General features: G+C 45.4%; 1 protein-coding gene across 5 annotated transcripts in view; it reads right to left on the bottom strand.

The window, feature by feature from the left end:
- Positions 1–19,186, bottom strand: part of LOC122542254 (interleukin-2 receptor subunit beta-like) — a 114,927-nt gene extending 95,741 nt beyond the window's left edge. For all 5 annotated transcript variants that reach the window (XM_043679798.2, XM_043679797.2, XM_087978309.1 and 2 more), the window contains exon 1: positions 19,043–19,186. The gene's annotated coding sequence lies outside the window, so the exon portion shown is untranslated. The remainder of the gene's footprint in view (positions 1–19,042) is intronic.
- Positions 19,187–22,698: the final 3,512 nt, after the last annotated feature.

Genomic DNA, 22,698 nt, shown 5'->3' with positions numbered 1-22,698 from the left:
TTGGCTGTGGGTCTGGAGTCACATGTAGGCCAGACCAGGGAAGGAAAGCAGTCTCCTTCCCTAAAGGGCAATAGTGAACCAGATAGGTTATCCCTGACAATCACAAACCTTAATTCTATATTTTTGTTGAATTTAAATTCCACTGTGGTGGGATGCAAACCCAGGTACCCAAAGGACATTACTGAACTAGATGAGTTTTTCCCAGCAATTGACAATGGATTAATGGTCATTTGAATTCCAGATTTTTTTTGGACTCAAATTCCTCCATCTGGCATGGCAGGATTTGTACCCAGAATATTACTTGGGTCTCTGGATTAACAGCCTGGACATACACCTCCCCCTAAGAGTTGAAAGACTGTAGTTACACTGGACCCGAAACATTAACTGTGTTTCTTTCTCCACAGTCGCTGCCAGACCTGCTGAGTTCCACCAGCATTTCCTGCGCTTGCTTTTAATAAAGACTGCTGCTTTCTGTCTGATGCACTTGCTCTAGGCTGTATTAATGAAATAGTGCCAATGCATCGCTCTCGAACTTATCAGGGAATATTTTCGCAGCATATATTTTAATAAACTGTTACATTTTTAGAACTGATGGCCAACTGCACTGGATCAGGACAGGCTTAGGGTTCAGCAGCATGCAAATGAGTGCGAGCAGAAACCAGAGGAAGCCAAAGTTCTCAACCCTGGTGCGATATTGTTTTTTGCAAGAAATTTGCATCCTGGTCACAGGTTGCCTCCACAAACTAAACCTCTGACTCCAAAATGCACTGCTAAATCTTGCACTTTCTAAAATTAACATGTGCCTATTTATTAGATGCCATGACATCCAGTAGTATCCCTCAGAAAAAAAAATGCGGGGGAATCCCTCTGATTTGATGAATTGGTGGTGATGATACTACTTGGGACTCTGCACACGACAGAAGGTGTAGAAAGAACATTCACAAGGCATAATAGCAAGAATAACGTGGGCAGCATGGTAGCTCAGTGGTTAGCACTGTTGCCTCATAGCACCAGGGTCCCAGGTTTGGTTCCAGCCTCGGGCAACTGACTGTGTGTAGTTTGCACATTCTCCCCATGTCGGCGTGGGTTTCCTCCGGGTGCTCCGGTTTCCTCCCACAGTCCAAAGATGTGCAGGTCAGGTGAATTGGCCATGTGAAATTGCCATAGTGTTAGGTGCATTAGACAGAGGGAAATGGGTCTGGGTGGGTTACTCTTCGGAGGGTCGGTGTGGACTGGTTGGGCCAAAGGGCCTGTTTCCACACTCTAGGGAATCTAATCTGGCAAGATTAGTCAGCAGGCACAATGGGAGCAATGGTCCTATTGCTGAGCCTGGGGTTAAAGTCTCACCTGCTCCTGTGGTGTGTAATAACATTTTGATTTGATTTCTTACTTGATTAATTATTGTCACATGTAATGCGATACAGTGAAAGGTTTTGTTTTGCATGCCTATTCAGACAAATCATATCTCACACAAGTACATCGGGTCGGGATAATAGGACTGAATGCAGCATACAGTGTTACAGCTACAGAAAAGGTGCGGAGGAAGATCAACTCTAATGTTCTTGAATCTGTTGCTATTTGTTTCCAAACTTGTGTATCTTCTGCTCGATGGAAGAGGGTGGAAGAAAGTATAAATGGGCTAGGAGGGCTCTCTGATTATGTTTAGTTAAAAAAAATCTAAAGGCAGGGGCTAACGAGTTACTTATAAAATTGACAGGAAGATGGTGGTTTACTCCTGCTCCTTTACTGTATAAATTAGGAATAGAAGGCCATTTGGCCCATCTGGTCTGCTCTACCATTCAGATAGTGGCTGATTAAAACACACAGGTGGGACAACAATCCTTTTCTCTCAGAGGGTCATGAGACTTCTGCAACCATCTTTCTGAAAAGGTGGTGCCTTTGAATATTTGTAAGGCTGAGCTTGAAGGGTAAGCGAGGGGCTGGAAGGTTATTGGGGGGGGGTTGACATGAATGTGGATCTGAGGTTGCAATCTGGTCAGCTTCTTAAGGAGGCCTAGTGGCTTACTCCTGCTGCTTTTTTGACTGTTTGTCTTTGGCCCATTCAGTCTGCCCTGCCATTCCAATAGATTCTAGCTCATCACTTAACTCTACATCATTTTTCCTCTTCATCCCCACAGCCCTTGATCTTACTTGTACCTAACGATTTCTGTATTGAGAACGCAGATATCAAAGAGACATTTCTAGTTGTTGGGGGAGCTGTAGATACAAGATGGTCAATAATAAGCCCAGTCTGGAGAAACCTGTTCACTTAGAGATTGGCTAGAATAGAGCAGTTAATACCACAGAGAATGGTGGAAGAAAATAACTTGACTTAATTTAAGGGGAAGTTGGATGACTTTATGAGTATCAAAGGGACATGTTGATAGGGCTGGATAACGATAATGGGTGGCATGGTGGCTCAGTGGTTAGCACTGCTGCCTCCCAGCGCCAGGGACCCAGGTTCAATTCCTGCCTCGGGCAACTGTCTGTGTGGAGTTTGTACATTCTCCCCGTGTCTGCGTGAGTTTCCTTGAGTGCTCTAGTTTCCTCCCTCAGTTCAAAGATGTGCAGGTTAGGTAGATTGGCCATGCTAAATTGTCCCATAAGGTCCAGGAATGTGTAGGGTGGGTGGGTTAGCCATGGGAAATGAAGGGTTATAGGGATGGGGTGGATCTGGGTGGGGTGCTCTCCAGAGGAGCGCTGTGGACTCAATGAGCTGAATAGCCTGCTTCCACACTGTAGGGATTCCATGAATAAATAGAAGGAAGCACATATGGAAGGGAAGAGTGAGCTGAATGGCCTATTTCTCTGCTGGAAATTTCTGGAAGGTTTGTCTAATTAAGAGATTAGGCATACACTCTCTAGAATGAGAGGAGATCTAATTGAGGGTATTTGAAACTAGCTGAGACTGACCAAGTTGACATAAAGAGGATGTTTCCTCACGTAAGGCAATCTAGAATGAGAGGTTTCAGGCTAAGGGGTAGGAGATTTAAAACAGAGATGAGGAAGAGTTTCTTCTCTGGGAATCTATGGAAATTCACTGCCCCAGTGTGTGGTCAATGCTTGGACACTGACTAAACCTAAGGAGGAGATGGACAGGAATGGGCTGCCGAGTGGACAGGAAAGTGGAGTTGAGGCCAAGTTGAGATCAGAATGGCGGAAGAGCTCGACGGGCTGAATGGCCTCTAGTTCTTATATTTCATGTAAACCCACACGACAAGCGCAGTGGGAAGAGTTCCTCGGCAACTTTCCAGCCCCCACATCCTCATCAAACATCCACCTATATTTCCGTGATCCACAAGCCAGCCAACGTTAACACAACTCAGTTCATGCAATGTGCAGTAGCAGGGACTAGTTCCTATGAGATGACACGGAAAAAGGGAATGGGACATTGAAGTGGGTCAGAGCAACATTCAATCGATGAAGTGTTGAAAAAAAACGTAAACTCGTTTCATTTAAGACAGAAATTGTTTTTTTACCGGATCTGCTAGTGCAGACTGTGCAGTTAATAAAGACCACGTGTTGTGGTTTCTGTAAATCTCATGGGGCTTTTTCAATAATACCACCCTCTTTTAATATTTTGCAAGACTGTCGATTCCTGTGTCAGTTTCAGGTTGCTTTGTCAGCTGATGAGAATATTGACAGCTAGCAGACAGATGGAGAATCATTCTCAGAATAATCAGAAATTTATTCGACCGGATTTTGATCAGTCTCAGGCGTTTTCTCATCCCTCAATTTAAATGAGTGTTGTGCCTCAACTTAATCATAGAATCCCTGCAGTGTGGAAACAGGCCATTCGGCCCATTGAGTCCACACCAACCTTCCGAAGGGCAGCCCACCTTCTCATCCCGCTACCCTATCCCTACAACCCCACATTTCCTGTGGTTGACCCACACATCCCTGGACACTACAGGGTAATTTAGTTTGTCCAATTCACCTAAGCTGCACATTGTGGGAAGAAATCAGAGGTCCTGGAGGAAACCCACAGGGAGGATGAGTCGAAGAGTGCAGTGCTGGAAAAGCACAGCAGGTCAGGCAGCATCCAAGGAGCAGAAGAGATGACATTTCGGGCATAAGCTCTTCATCAGGAATGAGGCCACCACACCCTGATCTCCAGCATCTACAGTCCTCACTTTCTCCATAGGGAGGCAGTGCAAACTCCGTACAGTCACCTAAGGCTGGAATCGAAGCTGGGTCCCTGGCGCAGTGAGGCAGTAGTGCTAACCACAGAGATACTGTGCTGCCCCTTATGTGAGCTGGTGGAGCAGGGGGCAAGAGGGTATTTCGGACCTTGGTAAATAACAGTGCCAACATTCTACTGCCACGTGGTTACCATTGGCAGCTCTCTTACTTTCCAATCAGAGTTTGTAAGTTCAGATCCCACTCCAGGATAAAAGCGCAAAATGATCAAGTGTTGTCCTAGTAGATACTGCATTATCTGTCCTTTTAGATGGATTTATAAGATCCTCAGGTGCTTATTTAAAGAAGAGCGCACGATGGCACAGTGGCTAGCACTGCTGCCTCACAGCGCCAGAGACCCGGGTTCAATTCCTGCCTTGGGCAACTGTCTGTGTGGATTTCCTCCAGGTGCTTAGGTTTCCTCCCACAGTCCAAAAATGTGCAGGTCAGGTGAACTTCCCATGGGAAATTGCCCGTAGTGTTAGGTGAAGGGGTAAACGTAGGGGAATGGGTCTGGGTGGGTTGCTCTTTGGAGGGTCGGTGTGGACTTGTTGGGCCGAAGGGCCTGTTTCCACACTGTAAATAATCTAATCTTAAAAAAAAAGAGCAGGGGATTTCTCCCAGGTGTCCTTTCCAATATTTACCCTTCGTTCGTTATCACAAAAACTGTGTTAATTGTCAATTTTTATTTTGCCTGTGGGCATTTGTCAACTGATATTCTGACACTTCAGCAAACGCCTCAATGGCTGTCGAACGATCTGGGACACCCAGTGATCATGAAGGGCGTTATGTAAATGCAAATCTTTGCCTGAGCAGCAAGATGGAAAAAGAAAGAGAGAAGTGATTGAGGAGGGAATCGGCTTCTGATTTGGCATGGGAGTAAAGAGTGGGAAGGATTAGATTGTGAGAGAGAAGAGGAGATAATAGGGGATTAGAGAAGCATTTCAACAGTTATCGTAAAAATCTCCTCATGCAATTCACAACCGAAAGGAATAATTGTTCAGGTTCTCAACCAGGGAGGCTGAATGGAATGACAATAAAATTGATTGCATCAATGAACGAGTCATTTGCTCTGTTCAGGTCCAGACATAGACTTTCTGATGAGTTTATCAGCAAATTATTTGCAATCTTCGGTAAGTTCCTCAAACTGCTTTGAGGCCTCCTCTCCCAGAGTTTTTGCCACAGGGTTTGGTGCTCTGGCTGTAATCACAGACCTATATTCCATTGGCTGATCCACAAACTGAGTCAGTATCTGGCAGAGCCAGTGAATAGGTTGGGAAGAGTGTGGAAGACTCAAACCAGGTTTTCAACCCCAATGTACAAATGATGATAAGATTATGTTTGCTATGTTTTATTGGCATGTGTAGAAATCACATAAAGGACAATGGATCAGTTCGTAGCTGCCCTATTAACTGTTGAATATAGAGTCATAGAGATGTACAGCACGGAAACAGACTTCGGTCCAACCCGTCCATGCCGACCAGATATCCCAACCCAATCTAGTCCCACCTGCCAGATATCCCAACCCAATCTAGTCCCACCTGTCAGCACCCGGCCCATATCCCTCCAAACCCTTCCTATTCATATACCCATCCAAATGCCTTTTAAATGTTGTAATTGTACCAGCCTCCACCACTTCCTCTGGCAGCTCATTCCATACACGCACCACCCTTTGCGTGAAAAAGTTGCCCTTTAGGTCCCTTTTATATCTTCCCCCTCTCACCCTAAACCTATGCCCTCTAGTTCCTCCACCCCAGGGAAAAGACTTTGTCTATTTATCCTATCCATGCCCCTCATGCTTTTATAAACCTCTACAAGGTCATCCCTTCGCCTCCGACGCTCCAGGGAAAACAGCCCCAGCCTCTTCAGCCTGTCCCTATAGCTCAGATCCTCCAACCTTGACAACATCCTTTTAAATCTTTTCTGAACCCTTTCAAGTTTCACAACATCTTTCCGATAGGAAGGAGACCACAATTGCACATAATTTTCCAACAGTGGCCTAACCAATGTCCTGTACAGCTGCAGCATGACCTCCCAACTCCTGTACTCAATACTCTGACCAATAAAGGAAAGCATACCAAACGTCTTCTTCACTATCCTATCTACTTGTGACTCCACTTTCAAGGAGCTATGAACCTGCACTCCAAGGTCTCTTTGTTCAGCAACACTCCCTAGGACCTTACCATTAAGTGGATAAGTCCCGTTAAGATTTGCTTTCCAAAAATGCAGCACCTCACATTTTTCTACTGAAAGGCTTTGTAGGGTAGGTGCTGAGAGGATATATTTGTTCAATGCCACTGTGGTGTTGGGGTTGTGTCCAGCAGGGTGTTGGTACCTGATGTGCTAATGATTCTGTGTGATCCCATATCATATGAACTAAATGTGGTTTTGAAAGATTCAACAGCTCCAGCTGCATTTCAGCCACAGGCACATAATGTCTGGGCTAATATTAAGCTAAATAAAAAACAAAAGAGCTGCAGATGCTGGAAGTCAGAAACACAAACAGAAATTGCTGGAAAAGCTCAGCAGGTCTGGCAGCACCTGCGGAGTGAAATCAGAGTTAATGTTTCGTGTTGAGTGACCCTGTCTCAGAAGAGTTCTGAGTCAGGGTCACTCGGCTTGAAAAGCTAACTCTGATTTCACTCCGCAGGTGCTGCCAGACCTGCTGAGCTTTTCCAGCAAATTCTGTTTGTGTTTCTAATAGCAAGGCAGCATGGTGGCTCAGTGGTTAGCACTGCTGCCTCACAGCGCCAGGGACCCGGGTTCGATTCCAGCCTTGGGTGACTGTCTGTGTGGAGTTTGCACATTCTCCCTGTGTCTGCGTGGGTTTCCTCTGGGTGCTCCGGTTTCCTCCCACAGTCCAAAGATGTGCAGGTCAGGTGAATTGGCCATGCTAAATTGCCCACAATGGTAGGTGCGTTAGTCAGAGGGAAATGGGTCTGGTTGGGTTACTCTTTGGAGGGTTGGTTTCGACTGGTTGGGCCGAAGGGCCTGTTTCTACACTGTAGGGGAATCTAACAAGGGCTTTAAAGAATCTAAGCTATTTAGCTGCACACTTCCATCAGCATGTCACACTTTTAGTGGGTCACACTTACTTTGGAATCTGAGATCGCTGTACATTCAGGGTATACGCTATGACAATGATATTATGACATTTAAAGGCATTTTGTGTACTCACTCTGGGGCATAACACAACACCACTGCTGGGAAACCTGCTTCTGAATAAGGAGTCTCCAATTAAGATAAAAATGAGGAGGAATTTCTTTCCTCAGAGAATCATTAATTTTTGACATTCTCTACAACCAGTGAGCAGTGCTGGCTGCTTCATTAAATACGTTTAAGGATGAGATTCCCTACAGTATGGAAACAGGCCCTTCGGCCCAACAAGTCCACACCGACCCTCCGAAGCGCAAACCACCCAGACCCATTCCCCTACATTTACCTCTTCACCTAACACTACGGGCAATTTAGCATGGCCAATTCACCTGACCTGCACATTTTTGGATTGTGGTAGGAAACCAGAGCACCCGGAGGAAACCCACGCAGACACAGGGAGCATGTGCAAACTCGGCACAGACAGTTGCCTGAGGCGGGAATTGAACCCGGGTCTCTGGCGCTGTGAGGCAGCAGTGCTAACCACTGTGCCACCGTGCCACCCACTAGATTTTAGACCTGCAAGGGGGTCAAAGCTTATGGGGGGCAGACGGGAAAGTGGAGCTGAGGCCACAATTGGATCAGCCATGACCTTATTGGCTGGCACCTCAAGACTGAGGGGCCGAATGGACTATTGCTGTTTTCATTTGTGAGATGCTGCTGCTTGACAGCTCTATCGATGAAAACTTTCATTGGGTTGGCAATGGCGAGGAGACTAATTGGGGTGATAATTCACTTTGGATCAGCCCCTCTCAAATCTGGAACATTTTCAGGTGAATTCCAATGTTGTAACTGTACAGGAACAGCTTGGGTAAGGATGCACTTAGCTTAGGAGCGCAAGTCTTCTGTACTGTGGCCAGGATGTTATCAGGATATGTAGTCTTTGCTGTATCAGGTTGCTATCAGCTTGCTGTGGCTGGGACGCTGATGTACAAGGTTGCTGTGCTTCTAGCCTCATAATGATGGCAACAGCAGAAAAGCATTTCATTGTTGTAAAGCACTTTGGGGTGTCCTGAGGTTTTGGCTAATTCTGCATTGGAACACGTCCAATTTGGGGGAAAAGAGTATGATTCTGCACTCTGTTTTATACAACCTATTCGTCATCTGCAATATTTTGCAATCTTCATAAACTCCAATTGGACCACCTTCAGCACTTACTTGTACCTACAGGGATCAGATCATAAGAAATAGGAATAGGAATAGGCCATTTGGCCCCTCGAGCTTGTTCTGCCATCCAATAGGATCATGGATGATCCAACACTCCACGTGTCTACTTTTCTGCCCTAGTCACATAATCCTTGATTCCCCGACTGATTAAGAATCGATCTCAGACTTAAATATCCACAAGGACTCTGCCCCCACAGCTTTCTGTGGGAAGGAATTCCAAAGACAAACAACCCACTGAGAGAATAAATTCCTCCTCACTTTAGTCTTCAATTGACAATGGACATCAAACTCAATGAATTAATTCATACTCTCCTATTCGTTATTTTGTTGAGGAACTGTTCAATTTCTCACCTTGCTTAAACTTTCTTTCGAGTTTAGTCAATAGGCTTCCAGAACCGATAATCAAAACCACCTTTTTCTTCTAAGAAGAGAAATCCTTAATTTGAGGGCTAGTGAACCATGGCTTGCATTTCTGTACCATTGTCTAAGTTGTCATTAAATATGGGGAGTAGTTGACCATCAATTTAGGTCCTTTTAGGATACTATCCATCACAGGCTACTGATCAAAGCAACCACTCACTATCCCAACTGTTTCTTAAACACTCTGATAATTTCTTAATCCTGTCAATCAACTTCTTAACTGTGTCAATCAATGTCCTAACCGTGCGAGTCAATATAGCCAGTAGGATATCAACCAGAAAAAGATTCTGTTTCTAATGGTGAGGTCTCTTCTGAAGTACTCTGTGTGGTTGTGATCTCCTTGTTGGAAGAAGGGTGTGGTTGAGGGTTCAGAAGAGATTTACCAGGAGGTTACCGGGAATGGGTTATAAAAAGAGGTTGGACAGGCTGTAACGTTTTTCACTGGAGTGTAGGAGGTGGAGGGGTGACCACGTAGAGGTTTGTAAAATCATGAGGGTCAAGGATAGGGTTAATGGTAGTTGCCTTTTCCTGAGGGTGGGAGATTTCAAGACCAGGGGACACATTTTTAAGGTGAGAGGAAAGAGATTTAAAAAAAGAGGTGAGGGGTAATTCTTTTGCTTCTGTGTGGAATGAACTTCCTGAGGAAGTGGTGGATGTGGGAACAGTTACAACATTTAAAAGACATTTGGATAAGTTCATGAATAAGAAATGTTTAGAGGGATATGGGCCGGGAGCAGGCAGGTGGGACTAGTTTAGTCTGGGATTATGGTCGGCATGGTCTGATTGGACCAAAGGGTCTGTTTCTGTGCTGGATGACACAATGAATCTAATCATTATCCAGTGCCCAGTCTTAGATTGGATAGGCAATGTCTCATGAGAACTATGTAGAGAGCAAAAGAGGGCACATAGTTGGAAATGAATGTCTCTTCCTAGAAGAGAATAGTTGAAATTGTTGAGGGAAATACTGTGGTAGAGTTTTATGAGGGAAATGCTAGTGACGAAAGCAATGTCTCATGTGACGCAATACCGATTGGCTTCTGGACTGAGTTAAGTGATTTCAAAGAACAGTGCAGCACAGGGACAGGCCCATTGGCCCACCAAGACTGTACTAACACACGTTGCCTTTCTAAAATTAAACCATTTGCCTTTACGTTGTCTCTTTCCCTCTATTCCCCGCCTATTTATGTATCTTTTAGCAAGTGATGGGCTGGGAGCAGTGTCACAATTAGATGCCTAGATCCAAGTTTTGACTGAGGCTTCTCTCAATTGTTGCTTCTCTCAAGTGTGGTTGACTCCTTTATATCATATTTCCAGTGCATTGTCCAGCAGGAGCAAGACAAAGTGAAACTGGGGACTTCCCATAATCACTTACAACTCAGAGTTGATGGTAAGAGGTGAAACAGGAGTCAGTGGAAGTTGGTAAAGGGAATTGCTAGGGATTGTGGGAAGAGAGTTGGTGATGCCTGGGGTTACATGGGATTGGTGGGCCTGAGGCACACAGACCCCTGGTGAAGAAATGTCTCTGTTTTAAAATTCTCGTCTTTGTTTCCCAATCCCTTTGGTAATTTCACCCTCACCATCACCTTCAAAATCATGTCTAGCCTCAAACCCCACCCTGCTACGATCTCAGCACCCCGCTGAAACTGGCTACCTGACTACCCCCAATTTTAATCGCTTCATCAGGAGTGGCCATGTCTTTAGCTGCCAAGTGCAGAATCCCAACCTCTATCCCCATTTCCCTGTCCTCCTTGGAGACGTTCCTTCAAGCCCACCATGTTTCTTTTTTTTTTGATCATCTGACCCAATATCTTTGTACCTGGCTTGCTGTCAAATCTTGTTTCACTATGCTCCCCTGAAGCCACATGTGGGATCTTACTCTGCAAAGGTTGCAATATCAGTGCAGGTCGTTGTTGCAATGAGGTGGGGTTCGGCAAGGGGCAGTTGTGGATTGGGGAGATGAGGCGCAATGGGGGGGGCGAGGGCATGGTGAAGGGGCTTTAAAGTAGTGAATTATAGTAGCAGTTGGATAGCAGCCATTTTGGACACACAACCTCCTGACCCTATTGAACAGGGTGTTAATGAAGGTGTCGTGGTGGTTTAGTGATTAGCACTGCTGCCTCATAATGCCAGGGACCTGGTTTTGATTCCACCCTCGGGCGACCATCTGTGTGGAGTTTGCACATTGCCCCCATGTCTGTGTCTGTGTGGGTTTCCATCTGGGTGCTCTGGTTTCCTTCCTGCAGTCCAACGATGTGCAGGTTAGTTGGATTAGCCGGGGGAAATGCAGGATTACAGGGATTGGGTGGGGTGCTTTTCAGAGAGTCAATGGGCTGAATGGCTTGCTTTCACTCTGTAGGGATGCTATGATGGTTTTGTGTAAAGAATCATTGTAATTTGAACCAGAACCAGAAACCCGCAAGATCTGCGTATAAAGGAACTCAAGCATCAAAGCTTTTCTCTTTGCGGAATTGACAAACCTACCCCCACTCCTGACTTTGTCTATTTTGGGGCAGGTTTCTTGTAATTCCATTGCTTGAACTGGTGCAGCGCTGAGTTAGAGAGTCTATCAGTGACGTGTCGTTCAGTCAATGTCATGAAAACCACTTCCCTTTGAAAGTTGGTAACTTCGGATGTGGTCATTCTTTAGGAAGGGTGATGGGCGGAGTCTCAAAGATGGATAGAAACATGATGACTGGCTTTGGGGCAGGTGTAATTGCTGACCCCGTCTGAAGTATTCCTGGAGGTCTAATGCAAACCCTTCCACATCTCAAATGCACACTCTCCCACCATTGCTCCCGTGACTTTCCGCACTAATTGGATGGTGAACAGATTGGATTGGATTGGGTGATCCTTGGTTAATCAGCTCCCATCACACCCACCCCAAAGCACCCATCTGCAGTGTTTATGTAGCTTGCAAACTAATCACCACGAAAAACTAAAGGGAAATATTTTTCACTTTAAATGATTTTCCTATGTTCATTCTCCTGGCATTTGGATTTACCAATGTCTATTGCGAAGAATCATAAGCTCCCTGGCATTAAAGGGTACAATTCTGCTTTTGACAAATGCATTTGGACAATGCCATTATTGAAATGGTAGGAATGCTTGACCCAGAACCCATGTTATTTCTGGTCATTCCACAAATTTGTTGCCAAGGAAACCACCCCAGGCATTTTCACATTCATCTTCCTGTTCTCCCTCGCTCCCATTATGAGTATCAACTTTTTTTTTCATTCTTTCACAGGATGAGCGCATTGTTGACCAGGCCAGTATTTATTGCCCAAACCTAATTGCCCAGAGGACAGTTAAAAGTCAACCACATTAGCTGTGGGTCTGGAGTCACATGTAGGCCAGACCAGGTAAGGATGGCAGTTTCCTTCCCTAAAGGACATTAGCTTTTTAAAAATTTATTTGTGGGATGGGATGTCACCAGCTGGGAGAGTTTTTATTGCCTGTCCTGAGTTGTCCCTTGAGAAGGTAGTGGTGAGCTGCCTTCTTGAATGGCTGCAGCCCTAGTGCAGTAGGTAAGCTCATTACACCCTTAGGGAGGGAATTCCAAGATTTTGATCCAGCGACAGTGAAGGGACAACAGTATATTTCCACATCAGGATGGTGAATGGCTTGGAGGGAACTTGCAGGGGGTGGTGTTCCCATGTATCTGCTGCCCTTGTCCTTCTAGATGGAAATGATTTTGAGATTGGAAGATGCTGTCGTTGGTGAACTTCTGGTCAACAAGTGAACCAGATGGGATTTTCCCAACAATTGACAATGGGTTCCTGGTCATCATTAATTCCACCATCTGCTGTGGCAGGATTTGAACCTGAATCTCAGAACAACACCTGGGTCTCTGGATTAACCGGAGAAAGTGAGGACTGCAGATGCTGAAGATCAGAGTTGAGAGTGTGTTGCTGGAAAAGCACAGCAGGTCGGGCAGCATCTGAGGAGCAGGAGAATCAACATTTCGGGCATAAGCCCTTCCTGATGACTCTCCTGCTCCTCAGATACTGCCTAACCTGCTATGTTTTTCCAGCGCCAACCTTTTTGTTTTTGGGTTAACAGTCCAACAATAATACAATTAGGCATCACTTGGGGTGGCATGGTGGCTCAGTGGTTAGCACTGCTGCCTCACAGCACCAGGGATCAGGGTTCAAATCTGGCCTCAGGTGGAGTTTGCACATTCTCCCCGTGTCTGCGTGGGTTTCCTCTGGGTGCTCTAATTTCCTCCCACAATCCAAAGATGTGCAGGTTAGGGTGGATTGGCCATGCTAAATTGCCCGTAGTGTTCTGCGATGTATAGGTTAGGTGCATTAGTTATGGGTATGGGTGGGTTACTCTTCGGAGGATAGGTGTGGACTTGTTGAACCAAATGGCAGGTTTCCACACTGTAGGGATGCTATGAAACTTACCCTTCACTGTTATTACAATGTACCTGCAATTTCACTTCAGTGAAACTAGTGAGCAATCTATGTCACTTTGATTTCCTGTTCATTTCATTCCCATGAATGTCAAATTAGGGCCAAGACTGTATTTTTAAAAATTCACTCATGGGACACAGGCATTGCTGGCTGGGCCCAGCATTTATTGCCCATCCCTCGTTGCCCTCGAGAAGGTGCTGGTGATGGGATGGGGCATGGGACAAATGTTGTGGAGCTTTCCGATCTGGAGCCAGGGGCAATGTTTGCTCATTTTGTTGTTTGGCTGAAAGAGAGAGACAGGCTGATCAGGGCCAAGGTCAGGAAATATTTCTTCAGACACAGGTAATTAAAACCTGGAGCCTTCACCATTAAAAAAAACCCTTGAAGCTGTTGAGGCTGTCCGATAGCAAAGGAGCTCAGTGGATATGGAATGAAAATGGGTTTCTGTTACATACAGCCATGATCCAATTGAATAGCAAAGCAAAGAGGGACCTGTTTCAGTACTGCATGACCTACTTCTTCCTCTTCCATGGGATATGATTGGTTCAGGAAAGGCTGGCATCTAGTTACTCTTGAACTGAGGGAATTGCTCGGAATGTTAGAACAGACACATCGCTGTGGGGCTGGAATCACAAGTAGGCCATCCTGGGAAAGGGCAAGTTCTTCCCAAAAGGGCGTTAGTGAACCAGCTGCGTCCAGAGGACAATTGACGATGGTTTCATCAGGTCTACCTTCATATTAACTGAAGTTAAACACAACTGGCTGCTGTACTAGGATTCGAAAGCCACACCTGCAGAACAGCAGTCCAGTAGCTCAGGATTACGAGCTCAATGACATTACATTCCACCACCAGCAGCCTCTTCTGATCCTGTATTCCTTGTCTCTCTCTCTCTCTCTCTCTCTCCCTCTCTCTATCTCTCTCACTCTCTCTCTCTGTCTCTGTCTCTCTCACTCTCTTTCTTTATCTCTCTCTCTCTCTCTATCTTTCTCTCTCTCTCTCTATCTTTCTCTCTCTCTCTCTATCTCTCTTTCTCTTTCTCTCTCTCTTTCTCCCTCTCTCTATCTTTCTCTCTCTCTCTCTATCTTTCTCTCGCTCTCTTTCTCTCTCATTTAATGGTGAGTGGGCAGTCAGGAGGTACTGCGTTTCCCCAAACACTTGGACAGAGCTGTTGTCTTGAGGGCAGTTAGGACTGGGCAATAAATGCTCGCCCAGACAGTGATGCCAATGTCCCACCAATGAATTGTAAAAACGAACACTTTTAGCTTTGTTTTGGCACCGATTGGAATGAAGTGAATAAAAGGCAAAGTGAAGTAGGTTTCTTAGAACAGAAGCCACACCATCCTAGCAGCTGAAGCACAGTACAGTCCCATTTGATCATAAGGATGTCCAATGGCCCAGAGCTCGCAGGGTTACTGCAGCCAAGGTCATGCATGAGTGTGTGATCATTCCAAGTGCTACTGCCATGGCGATCACTCTCCCAAGTTCTGTCAAAGCTTCCGTTGGTACACCAGTCAACGTGGTCCTGCCCCACTGAGTTCCACTTTACTAGCAACATCCTCAAGCACCCTTCATCCCTGAAGAATTCAAAGCAAGACACAGCACACGTTGCCAGCATCCATTGAGGATGGCACTGTGGCTCATTGGTTAGCACTGCTGCCCCACAGAACCAGAGACCCGGGTTCGATTCCAGCCTCGGGTGATTGTCTGTTTGGAGTTTGCACCTTCTCCACCGCCCCGCCCAACCCCTGTGTTTGTGTGGGCTTCCTCCCACTGTGGAAAGATGTGCAGGCTAGGTGGATTAGCCATGGAAAATGCAAGGTTATGGGGGTAGTGTAGGGGGCAAGGTCAGGTGAGATGGCCTTCAGAGGGTTGGTGCAGACTCATTGAGCTAAATGGCCTCTCTGTGCTTGGTAAAGATGCTATAAGGGAAAAATACAAAACATCTTTGAAAAGGCTCTGTGGGAATTTGCTGGCAGACTGGGAGATGCTGGTTGATAAAATGTAATGACCTTTCTGTGGAAAGTAAAAGGTCACACATGGTCATAATACAACAATGACAAATGAATGGGAGTCAGTATGGGAAGGGGAAGATACTGTATTGGGGTTACAGCTCTTAGGAATGTAACCTTTGAAAAAAATAATTCATGGGAAGTGGCATAGCTGGCTGAGTCAGCATTGGATGCCCATCCCTAGCTGCCCCTGGAGAAGGTGGTGGTGAATTGCTTTCTTGAACTGTAGACATTGTGTTGTGGGTCGACCCACAATGCTGTTAGGGAGGGAATTCCAGGATTTTGACCCAGCGATACTGAAGAAATGGTGACATATTGGGCAGCACAGTGGCTCAGTGGTTAGCACTCCTGCCTCACAGCACTAGGGTACCAGGTTCGATTCCAGCCTCGGGCAACGGTCTGTGTGGAATTTGTACATTCCCCATGTGTCTGCCTGGGTTTCCTCCGGGTGCTCTAGTTTCCTCCCACAATCCAAAGATGTGCAGGTTAGGTGAATTGGCCATTCTAAATTGTCCATAGTGTTAGGTACATTAGTCGGAGGGAAATGAGTCTGGGTGGGTTACTCTGTGTTTGTGTGGACTTGTTGGGCCGAAGGGCCTGTTTCCACACTGTAGGGAATCTAATCGAATATTTCCTAGTAGTGAGTGGTTTTTAGGGGAACTTGCAGGTGGGCCCTTTTACCTGTTGCCTTTGTCCTTCGAGATGGTGGAAGTTGTGGGTTGGGAAGGTGTTGTCTAAGGAGCCTTGACCAATATCTGGAGTGTAGTTAGCACTTAACACTGCCCTAGCACAAAAATGCAGATGACTCCAACCAGATGGACTCACATTGCCTGCTGTGTGCCAACTTGACTTCCACAGGCTTTTAGATGTACCTGGAATAACTCAGTATCAATGCCATGTCTGGCACTCGGGATGGGCATGTTCCAGCTTAGAAGGAGGCCATTTGGCCCATCATGACTGTGCCAGCTCTTTGAAAGAGAGATTGCGATATACTCCTGCTTTTCATCTGGAACCTTTCTCACTTTCCAGCACCTGCCCAAATCCCTTTTTTAATTATTGATGGAATCAACTTCCAAAATTTTTTTTCTGGTCAGACAGTCCTGATCCTGAAAACTCCAAATGTAAAACATTTCTCCTCATTTCCCCCTTTGGATCTTTCTGTCAACAATTTAATCATACAGGAATACCGGCATTTGTTTAATTGCTTTTCGCTCACCGGATGAAGGTGTCACTGGCTACACCAGCATCTGTGGCCATAGTCTGGAGTCACATGTACGCCAGACCCCCAGGTAAGGACAACAGTTTCCTTCCCTAAAGGGCAATAATGAACGAGATGAATTCTTCTCCAACAAATCAAAGATGGATTCATGGCCATCATTGGACTCTGAATTCAAAATCCATCGTCTGCTGTGGCAGGATTTGAGCCCAGGTCCCTAGACACATCACATAGGTCTCTGAATTAACAGTTCTGCAATAATAGCACTGGGCCATCACCTTCCCATTGCACAATGTTGTGAAATGCAATAGAGCTGCATGCTTTAGATAAAGTGACTCCACTCAACACAGCACTTTCTATCATTGTCAATGGACAACACATTCCTGTAGATATTATTACTCAGCACTAATCAGAGATGATTAGATTCCTTACAGTATGGAAACAGGCCCTTCGGCCCAACAAGTCCACACCGACCCTCCAAAGAGTAACTACCCAGACCCATTTCCCTCTGACTAATGCACCTAGCACTATGGGCAATTTAGCATGACCAATTCACCTGACCTGCACATCTTTGATGGTGGGAGGAAACTCCACACAGACAGTCACCTGAGGCAGGAATCGAACCCCGGTCCCTGGGAAGCAGCAGTGCTAACCACTGAGTCACCGTGCCACCCTCTTAAGATGCATCTATGGATCGGGTATGGCTTGAGCACAGGACTTCCGGCTCAGAGGGAGGGACACTGCACTACATGAACCCTACATCAGCATTTGTCATAGAGTCATAGAGATGTACAGCAAGGCATGTAGTACTAGAGTAAACGCCTCCACAAGAGACAGCTGTAGGTTCTAGCATTTGAAAACCACACTCCTAACATTCCTCATCATCCAGCAGCAAAAGGAGAGAATTACAAGCCCCGGGCCACGCTTAGTGAGCTCTACACATTACCAGCCGAGATAAATAAACCGAGTGAGAACGCAGTTTATAAACCTGAGTGAAACAGCAGGTTCATCAACTACAAAGATCATTCATTTCAGGAAGAATTAGGTTGAGTTTCAGTCCCGTTCAGTCGACATGCCAGCAGGAGTCACAAACTGTTAAAATGTTTACTACATCTAAAAAGGCCCTACAGCCCACCATGACTGTGCTGGTCCTCAACATCCATCTATTCTGTTCCCATTTGGCAGCACCTGGCCTCTAGAAATTTGTGCTATGGTGTTTCAATTGCTTATCTAAATACTTCTTCAACGTCTTGGTGGTTCCTGCCCCTACCACCCTTTTAGGCAGTGAATTCCAGACTCCCACAACCCTTGGGTGAAAATTTCTTTCCTCAAATCCCCTGTAAATCTCCTGCTCCTCACCTTAAAACAATGCCCCCTTTGTTATTGCCTCTTCTACTAAGAGGGAAACGTTTCTCCCTATTTACCTGTCTATGTCCTTTCAGACCTTTGTACACCTCAATCAGCTTCCTCCTCAGCCTTCTCTGCATTGAGGACGACAGCCCCAGTCTACTTTATTGGCACTGAACTGTTTTCAACTCCTACCCCCGAGTCCTGATCTTACTCCGGCTTGTTTCAAGTGGAAGAATGTCCCACTTCATTCAAATGCAATTCTGATTTCAAAATGAGTGGAGAATAGCCATCAAGTCCTTCCCCATTTGTGGGCTTTCTTTGCATTGTCCATCCAGAAGAGATTCACCCCCAGTTGAATATTGGGTCATGTGTGTAGATGTCAGTATGTGAGAGTGAGCGAGTGTTTGTGTATGTATGTGGGTGTGTGAGAGTGGGCGAGCGTTGTGTATGTATGTGGGCATATGAAAGTGGGTGAATATTTGTGTCTTTGTGTGGGTGTGTGAGTGTGGGTGATTTTTATGTGTATATGTGTGTGTGTGGCGACTGTGAGAGTGGGCGAGTTTGTGTATGTTTGTCAGTATATGTGTGTGAGGGAGGGTTCGAGTGTCAGTGTGTGAGTGGGTGAGTGCATGTATATATGTGTGCCCGTGTGAGTGTGCTTTTGGTTACGCAAAAGAAATTGAATTTCAACCTTTAAATGCAATAGGTAGATAAATATTGAACCTTTTATCTGTGAATGTGTGTGTGTGTTTCTGTTTATGTGCCTGTGTATGTGCATATTTCTGTTTGCAAGTCTGTGTGTGTGAGTGTCTACATAACTATATGTCTGTAACCCTTCAATGATTAAAGCCAATATCACAGTAGTTTCACAATTCTGGGTCTGAGTTCCACTTGTAAGATAGACTATTGTCTCTGATATAATAATATCAAATGTGCAGTTTGTTATGTCTTGTATCATTAATCTCAAATTATTGTACCATTGCATACAATAGTGCAGGTGACTGATGACTGATCGAGCGATCTATCTAAAAGCAAAGTTTACCTCTCTACATGAGGGGATTAGTTTGCAACCTTGTATTTCAGACATCACAGTAAAGTGAAATAGACAAAAAAGCAAGAAATGTATAGTCACCTTTTGATAGCTGGCTTCTGGGTCCTGGAGACCTTCTGTGAGGAGAGCAAGTCTGAAGAGGTCCGATATGAGTCACAAGCATTCAGCTATGTCATGACAAAGAACTGATCTAATGATGTGATAGCACGACAGGCTGTGCACAGGATCTCATGGGCTGGCGTGTTTCGAGGTGAGGCCGGTAGCTTTGTGGGTTGTTCCGACAATGACAGAGTGCTGAGGCGGTTGGTCAAAGAGGAAATGGAAAAAAAAAAGGTAGATCAAGGCGACTGAGCTTCGGCAGCAGAAAGGCTTTTTTTTTTTAGAAATCAAGTAGATGACACTGTCCTATCAGAGAAGGAGCAACGGGCAGTCTCTCTCATCTGGTGTCCATCCTGGGCTTGTCCCAAATCCATCTCAAAGTGATGGCTTGGAATGCCTGTTGGAATATTGACTCCTAGCAAGAATCTCCTTGGGACAACTAGCCCAGGTTGCATATTTTCCCGTGCTTAGGTTATGGACCAGGCCAGACCCCTTAAAATATTTTAAGAAGGATAGTCTAGACTCTAACATTTTCTTATTTAGGAAGTGCCATGTTCCAAATGCAATGCATCTGGTCAAAACCGCTCAACATTAAGCAAAGCACAATTTATTTTAACGCTGTAGTTAACATCATAGAGTCCCTACAGTGTAGAAACAGACCATTTAGCCCAACAGGTTCACACCGACCGTCTGAAGAGTATCCCACCCAGATCCATTCCCCATGACTAATGCACCTAACCTACACACCTCTGGACAATTTAGCATGGTCAATTCACCCTAACCTGCACAACTTTGGACTGTGGGAGCAAACCCATGCTGACACAAAGATATCACACAGATAGTCACCCGAGGCTGGATTTGAACCCTGGTCCCTGGCACTGTGAGGCAGCAGTGCTAACCACTGAGCCACCATGCTATAAGCAAACTAAAGAGCAATTTAGAATAACAACAATTGGGAAACTTAACCGAATAATAAGGACAGTATCTGTTACTAATTAACTGTTCCAATACAGTAACATCCCATAAACATACCCCCTTTGGCAAAAAGGCAAATTCAGACATTGATTCTCACTTGCAGTTCTTCAGTCCAGGAGGAAAACGCATCAAGAGAAAATTCAGACAGAGTAGGGGCCAAGAGATATTCACTGACGTGCCCAACTCTTTTGAGGCCTCAATAGCTTCTGATATTAACCAGAAACCCTTGTTTGTAAGGGCTGGCCACACCTTTCAAGCTGTGAAAAAAAACTCAGGGCCTCACAAGTTGTTTACTCTAGTGGTTCTGGTGGACTACTCACTAGCTCTGCCTTACAAGCTCTCATAAAAAAAAAGCTGAAAATGTGTTGCTGGAAAAGCGCAGCAGGTCAGGCAGCATCCAAGGAGCAGGAGAATGGACGTTTCGGGCATTAGCCCCTCTTCAGGAAATGAAGGATTTTCTGAAGAAGGGCTTATGCCCGAAACATCGATTCTCCTGCTCCTTGGATGCTGCCTGACCTGCTGCGCTTTTCCAGCAACACATTTTTCAGCTCTGATCTCCAGCATCTGCAGTCCTCACTTTCTCCTGGCAATACATACAAGCTCACAACTGGAAGCAGAGTTGACAACCACCTCAGAAATGTTGGAAGAAATTTAAATAAAGGACCCGAGTGCAAAGTGCTGCAAACTTTAGCTGGATGTGATAGTGAAATAAGTTTTGAGGAATGAGGTGTCTGTCAAATGAGCTGGATGGCATCAAGCTTTTTGAGTTTTCTCGGAGCTGCATCCATCCAGACAAGTGGGGAATGTGGCACCTTGCCACACAGTGTGCTTTAACGCTTATACCTCGCAAAGAAACTGCGTGTCGACTCTTAATAATTCTAAACAATAATATTTATTTATTTAATGCAATTAATATGAGAACACCAAAATGAATTTAATACTAACAATTTAAACTGTAAATCTAATCAATTATCTTGTGCCTTAACTTAACTCTGGATGATCACAACACCACACTAGGTCTTGGCCATGAATCATGTGACAATGATCGTCTAGTTGTCTTCTCTCGGTGCTCCCAGGGGTGTCTTCTCTCCACGGTGGCTGGTCTCAGGTTACTGCTGCTCAGCGTGGTGTTGTGGTGATTCTCATACCTGAAGGTCTTTGCTGCCTCGTTGGGAGGGTCTTTAAAATCCACCAATGGATCGATCAGGGCTCATGGATTGGACCCAACCAGGTGGTTGGCATGTCGATGGTAGGGTGGCCCTGAGGCATTCATTCCTGAGGTGTTGGGCAAACGTACAAATAGGGGGGGTGAAGCACCCCTATGTCTGGCACACACCGCGATGTTTCTGGACACTCTAAGGATGGCATCCTGGTCGACTCTGTTCAAACCCAAATTCAGGTGTGTACTATATTGTGTGGTCTGCAGCTACTAGGTCAGTAATTTACTGTCTGTTGGTAACTGCAGACCACACAATACACACCGGAATACTGTCTGGATTCTGCACCATGTTTATTAGCACAGTCACTTTGGTCAAGGCTTATCTCGATCTCCCAGCATGCCTCAGTTATTGTCCATTCTTGTTAAATTTACCATGAATCCATCATTGTGAGCGGCCCGTTTGGCTACAGAAGTATACCATCACTGGTGCCTTGTAGATGGTCGACCGGGCAATGACAAAGAGAGTTTCGCATTGCAGAGTCCAAAGCCAACCTGCTCTTTCAGTCCATGGATTTTTAATTGGCTGGTATAGTTATTTTCTGGTCAATTATAATGCTTGGTAATGTTGATATTAGGGATGTTGAGTGTCAAGGGGGACTGGTTGGATTCTTACTTACAGAATCATACAGCACAGAAACAGATCCTTTGTCCCAGCTCATCCATGCCAACCAGATGCCCCAGTCTGATCTAGTCCCATTTGCCAGCATTTGACCTACATCCCTCTTAACCACATTCTATTCATATACCCTTCCAGATGCCTTTTAAATGTTGTAATTGTATCAGCCTCCACCTCTTCCTCTAGCAGCTCATTCCACACATGCGCCACCTTCTGTGTGAAAAGGTCCCTTTTAAATCTTTCCCCTCTCACTTCAATCTTATGCCTTCTAGTTTCGGACAGCCTTAACCTGGGAAAAAGACCTTGGCTATTCACCCGATCCACGCCCCTCATGATAATATAAATCTCTATAAGGTCACATCTCAGCCTTTGATGCTCCAGGGATAATAGCCCCAGCCTGACTGCCAGCTGGAAATGGTCATTTCCTGGCACTGTGTGTGTGCCACAAATGTTATGATCAGCCCAAGCTCAGATGACATTCAGGTCTTGCTTCATCCAGGCAATAATGCCCAAGTATCTGAGGAACCATAAACCAGTCTGTACATGGTGTAAGTATCTGCAAATATCCCCATTTCTGACCTTACATTGAAAGGAAGATTATTAAAGAAGCATCTGAAGATGGTTGGGACACTATCCTGAGGAGCTCCTGCAGAGATGTCCTGGGACTGAGATCGCCGGTCTCTAACATCCATCACCATCTTCCTGGGGATGAGACTAACCAGTGGAGACATTTCCACTAGATTGTCACTGACTTCACTCTCTTTTATGATTCCTTGAAGTTAATTAATCAAATGTTTTCTCAATGCCAAGAGCAAGGTCACCTCTGGA

The sequence above is a fragment of the Chiloscyllium plagiosum genome, unplaced genomic scaffold (assembly GCF_037043375.1).
Source record: "Chiloscyllium plagiosum isolate Xiang-an unplaced genomic scaffold, Cpla_swu_hap1 HiC_scaffold_33, whole genome shotgun sequence".
NCBI lineage: Eukaryota > Metazoa > Chordata > Chondrichthyes > Orectolobiformes > Hemiscylliidae > Chiloscyllium > Chiloscyllium plagiosum.
This window is presented reverse-complemented; position numbering and strand designations above follow the sequence as displayed.